Source organism: Antechinus flavipes, chromosome 3 (assembly GCF_016432865.1).
Source record: "Antechinus flavipes isolate AdamAnt ecotype Samford, QLD, Australia chromosome 3, AdamAnt_v2, whole genome shotgun sequence".
Taxonomy (NCBI): domain Eukaryota; kingdom Metazoa; phylum Chordata; class Mammalia; order Dasyuromorphia; family Dasyuridae; genus Antechinus; species Antechinus flavipes.
This window is the reverse complement of record NC_067400.1, coordinates 133579561-133585844: the sequence shown is the minus strand read 5'-3', so window position 1 is coordinate 133585844 and position 6284 is coordinate 133579561.

Genomic DNA, 6284 nt, shown 5'->3' with positions numbered 1-6284 from the left:
TCATGCCAATAAATTTGATAACTTAAATGGAATGGATGAATACCTTCAAAAATATAGATTTTTGAGATTAATAGATTAACAGAGGAAGAAGTAAATTGGTTAAATAGTCCCATTTATTAATCAACTCCCTAAGGAAAAAACAAAACAAAACAGGAAAAGATAGATTTATATGTGAATTCTACCAAATATTTAAAGAATGTTTAATTAAATTAAATTAATTAAATTAAAAACAATTAATTCCAATACTATATAAACTATTTGAAAAAATGGGGAATGAAGGAGTCCTACCAAATTCAGTTTCTGACACAGACATGGTACTGATACCTAAACCAGGTAGGATGAAAACATTGGGGTGATAAATGGCTATAATCTCTTCAATAATATTTTATTTAAAATATTTGCATCAATATTCATTAGGAAAATTAGTCTATAATTTTATTTATTTGTTTATTTACTTATTGTTTTACCTCTTCCTGATTTAGATATCAGGACAATATCTGTGTTATTGAAGAAATTTTGCAGGACCCCATTTATTTTTTCCAAATAGTTTACATAGTATTGGAATTATTTTTTTTATTTGTTTCTTTGGTTTTTAATGTTTGGAGGAATTCACTTTAAATCTATCTGACAATGGAAATACTTTTCTTAAGGTGTTGATTGATTTCTTACTGAATTTCTTTTTCTAAATTGTCTTATTTAAGTATTTTAAGGGCTCAAGTTATTTTGGATGCTTTATATTTTTGTAAATATCCATCCATTTCATTTAAATTGTCAGACTTATCAGCATACAGTTAGGCAAAATAACTCCTAATTCTGGCTTTCACTTCCTCTTCATTGGTGATAGATTTGTCCTTCTCATTTTTGATATTGGTAAAATTAATTAAGAGTTTACCTGTTTTTTTTTTTTTTCTTAAAACCAGCTCTTTGTTTTATTTATTAGTTCAATAATTTTCTTACTTTAGTTTTATCAGTTTCTTCTTTGATTTTCAGAATTTCTAATTTGGCATTTAATTGGGGATGTTTAATTCACTCTTTTTCTTTATTTTTTAGTTGCATGATCAACTCATTGTTCTTCCCTTTCTCTATTTTATTCAAATAAGCTTGTAGAGATATACAGTTTTCCCCCAAGAACTGTTTTGACTGCATCATAATTTTGTTTGTTGTGCTATTATCATTCTTTTTGATGAAATTATTGTTTCTATGAGTTGTTGTTTGACACAATTCTTTTTTATTAGGTTATAATTTTCCTTACATGTCTCTTGCTTGATTTTATAAATCATTTTTATGTTCTTTTAATAGGGCTTTTTAGGTTTTGGATTAATTCATATTCTCCTTTGGGCTTCACATGTAGGCATTTTGATAGTGTTGTCCTCTATTGCTTTGTAATTGGGTTTTCCCTATTGTTATAATAGCTTTTTATGGTCAGGGTTCTTTTATTTGTTTACTTCTTATTCATTTTTAACCCACTTCATGATATTTAACATTCAGGTCTGCTCTTAGGACACAGGGGACAATGACCCATGTTTTTATGCTAGGGTCAGAGACGTGGTCATTAGGTGTTTGCAGTTTGCCCACTAAGCTGGGGTCACCTAGCCTTGTCACATCTTTTTACTGGCGTCCTGGGCTTGAAATTTGCCATGTATGAAAACTATTCACTTTAGACATTTGGAAATTATAGGAAAGAATGAAATGTAATATAATGTTTATTTGGCTTAAAGAAAGATAATATAGGTCAAGATGGAAAGACGTACACATCTTTAAAGATAAAAATGGAAAAACTGAGTTTCATAACATATTTTTAATAACTAAGTAGAAAGGTTGTTGATACATATAAAATTTTAAAAATAATACATACATAAACCTAACTATCAGGAATAAATTCTTCAAAAGCCATTAGCCTAGGATTAACTGATTTTATAAAAGTAAACACTTTCCCCTCTGATAATAGAGAGAAGAGTAGATAAAAAAATGTGCTAATGTGGTTATTTTATCTCCAAAATATACATTAATGTTTCATGTTAGAAAATCTAAACATTTTCAATAAAACATTAACCAAGAACATGTACTTTAAATCCAAGGTATATAGATTAGAATTGGAATTTGAGGAGAGAAGAGGACTAGAGTAGTCAATGTAGAGTGTTATATATATCATTGGGGAAAAAAATCAACACAAATTCATTAAATAACTATTCAATTCCAGCTTCTATAGAAGGTAATAAGGACACAGAAAACAAAAAAATAAATAAATTCACAGTACTCAAGGAGCTCAGATTATAATGGGAGAGACAACAAACTCATATATCTACAAAATATAAATGTGTAAAATTTCAAAATAACATTGTTAAAAATTGTACAAATACCTGGAGAAGTCAAAAAGGTCCTTGAGCAGAGAACATTTCATGAGCCAAATCTTAGAGTAAGATTTGTAGGTAAAAATGATGATCCCTTAAGGTATGGGAAATGACTATGAAAAGAAAAGGGGGAAGATGATGGACCATATGTTAGGAAGTAAAAGCAGATCAATATAGTTGTATAAGTTGTTAAAGAGGTGCTATGTCATAAGACTATAAGGACCAGATTTGTTAGCAAAAAATAAATTAAAGGCTTATTTGCATGACTCTGTCTCTTTCTCTAGGTTCTTTAAAACATAAGAGCAATTTTTTTTTTAGAAAATGAAATTTTAATTAAGTAAAACAGTTGTAAAAGACTAAGTAATGTCTTGCATTTATTAAACAGATATTTCAAAAGGACTTATCAAATATAAAATGAAAGAAGCTAATGTCCCATATTCTACTGTCATCTTTGCTGCCTTCCACATCATCATCATCATCATGACTTGACAAATGGAAAAATTTGAGAAATTTGAGAATTTTCTTATTAAATAAGCAGACATAATTTCACTGGGTAATGGTAACAGTTATTGACAGGTAAATGCCATTGGATTTGTTGTATGTTAATAAAAACTTGTGGATTACCTTCAGAAGGAGCCTATAATATATCCAAATTTGAATAATAAAATCAAAAGGCCCCAAGTGTGTGATAGATGCATATACTTAGCCAATACTGTCAATAATTAATTATTAAACAATTGTCTAGTTAAAAACAAAACTATTCAGGGAAATAATAAAAGCAAAACATAGAAAATAGGTTGAAAGGCAGAAATGAGGAAACAGAATGAGGTGTATATGTTCCATTTTGTCCTCTCTGTTGTAACAGTTGTAAAAAGAACAATTTCAATGCTCCTTAAAAAAATAACATTAAATCCTAATAGTAATCACATGCAAAAAGAAAAAATCCTAAAACAGACTTTCTTATTTCTTGTGGAATAGTCCTCCAGAATCCCAGATGATAATTCGTCCCAGAATAATTATATCTGAACCCTATAGAAAAAAGGAGAATTCAATGGACTAATAATGATTTTCTAATAAAAATTTTATAAAGTGCCAATAAATGTTTCATTATTCCACATTATAATTATGTCATTATAATGCTATAGAAAAATTAAAACTTTCCCATCAAGATGGAAAAACTGAATTGATGATTCTTCTCAGTGGATAAAATGAACTGTGTTTAGCAATCGCAAAAGTAATTTTATAACACATAGATTCATTTTACAAAGAAGTAAATTGGCCAAAAAGTATGCTAGGGAATCACTGGATCCATATAATGTAGTCAAAAATTATTTAGCTTCAGCTAAGATCAAAGAAAATAATTAAAAAGCTAGAGACACACATATGCATGAATTCAATCAACAACACATTAAAAGAGGACCTTATTAATCACTCCTGAAACAGCTAGAAATACCATCTCTCCCTAACTTGTATTTTTTTTTCCTATTCATTCAGTGTATTATTATATACGCACTTACTGTCTCTCCTCAATTTTGTCTATGTATACTCAACACCTAGCACATTGCCTGGGATACACTAGGTGTTTAATAAATATTTGTTAATAGATCAATTGAAAGAAGTACCTCATGAATGGTTGTGTCAGGAATTGACAAATATATATTGAACATTTATGATATGCTAGTATCATACAAATTCAAAATATTAAATTAACCATGACTGGTGAGACAAAATGTTAAAAAAATAATTTGAAAGTTTTTGTCATATCAGATCCTTTTAAACTACAAAATAAAAAAGGAAAAATATTAAATATTTAGAGACTTAGTATGAAGGGAAATTATGTAGAAAGGGATAAAATACATTTCATACCTATCATATGTGCTATTATAGTTACATGATGATGCTTTTAGTAAATCCATAAAAGATAAGTTTACATGTTCATATTGTCATTTAAGTATGAAAAAAATAACTTGCAAAATAGACCATAGAATATCAACTTTATAATTATGTCAAGATAGTAAGTCATCTTCAGCCCTTTCTCTTTTAAATTTCATAGAAAAAGATGAAAGAAATGAGATAATAATAATACAATCACTAACAGTAGCAATGAATTTACTGTCATAGTGTTATAATCTATAGGACTTTTTATTTTACAAGTACTTTCCCAACAACAAATCTTCGAAGTAAGTAGTGAAAATATAAAAATATAATCATTTTATAGTCAACTTCTTTTAGACCTCATAGTAGTTAAAAATTTGTTCAAAGTCCAAAGTCAATTAAGGAAGAAATAAAAAGAGAGGGGATTATTATTACATTTAAAGGTACATATGCTATTATATGCATAACATAAAACCACTTAATAGGCAAAGTGCTATTTAGAAAATGAAGTCAGTTCCCATAAGAATTGTAGAAACAGTGTTAACATATTAGCTGACAGATGAACCACATGCAGAACAATGATGGTGACAACTGCTTAACAAGGGCTGAGAATTATAGCAGTAAATTACCATGTTAAATATTGATTGGGCTAAGAAGACGGAAATGAAAAAGTCTGAATTTTAATAGAGTAGTTTTATTAATTCATTAATGAAACTAATTGATCAGTAAACCCAATGTTCTCATTTAAGAGAGCATTAGCATGAGAGGAAAGAAGCAGTTTCCAACATTCCTTCAGGGCCAATAATACAAATTCCATTAACAGGAAAGTCTTGGTCATGTCCCCCTAAAGTATAACAAGCTTTATCTCCAGTGATTTATTCAGTAGAATCCAGATATATAAATTGTCAAATTCCTTTTTGGAACAGTTTAAAGGGAATAACACAACTTACTGTAGCACTTCCAAACTCTGAAAGACAATGGCAGGTGATGAATAATATCTTTTCTTTACATAAAATTTCTCATTTCTCTAAAAAAAGAAACACTAAAAAGGAAAAAAAAAACTGATCATAGAAAACTATTATAGCTAAAGGGAATTTCAACATACTCACTCAAAGGAAAAGAGTGAGGTATATGAAAAATTTCAAAAGCAAATATGAATTAGTCTTAAACCCAAAAAGTCTTATTGTAAGACTTTTATTGTATTTTATTTTATTTTTAATTTGGAAAAAAATTTCTTTACATTATCTCTTGCACTCACTTCTGTTCTGATTTTTCTCCTCCTTCCCTCCACCCCCTCGCCCAGATGGCAAGCAGTCCTATACATGTTAAATATGTCACAGTATATCTTAGATACAATATTTGTGTGTAGAACCAAATGGTTCTCTTGTTGCCCAGAATTCAGAAGGTATAAATAACCTGGGAAGAAAAACAAAAATGTAAGCAGTTTACATTCATTTCCCAGTGTTCTTTCTTTGGATGTAGCTGCTTCTGTCCATCCTTGATCAATTGAAACTGAGTTAGATCTCTTTGTTGAAGAAATCCACTTCCATCAGAATATGTCCTCATGCAGTATTGTTGTTGAGGTGAATTCAAAAGAATTTTAAAAGGCAAATAAGAAAGATAAAAGAAAAATGGGGGAAAATGAATCAATAGCTTAGAAAAGGAAGGAAAAAAAAATGACTGAACAAAACAATTCCTTAAAAATACAATTGGTCAAATGTAAAAAAAACAATCTAATGAAGTAAACAACTCTTTTAAAAAGTAGAATTGCTCAAATGAAAAAGGAGATACAAAAGCTAACTGAAAAAAATACCTCCTTGAAGTTATAACTGAGCAAATAGAAGCTAAAGACTATGAAATATATATATATATCAAAAGCATGCAAAATAGAAGAAAATGTAAAATAACTAATTGGGAAAACAGCAACAACAATAACAACAACTGTCCTAGAAAAATAGATCCAGAAAAGAGAATTTGAAAATCACTGAGGGAACCAAGATGGCAAAATAAAATCTGCTTAAGTCCTCCTTGCTTCTTTTGAAAACCACATGAAACCAA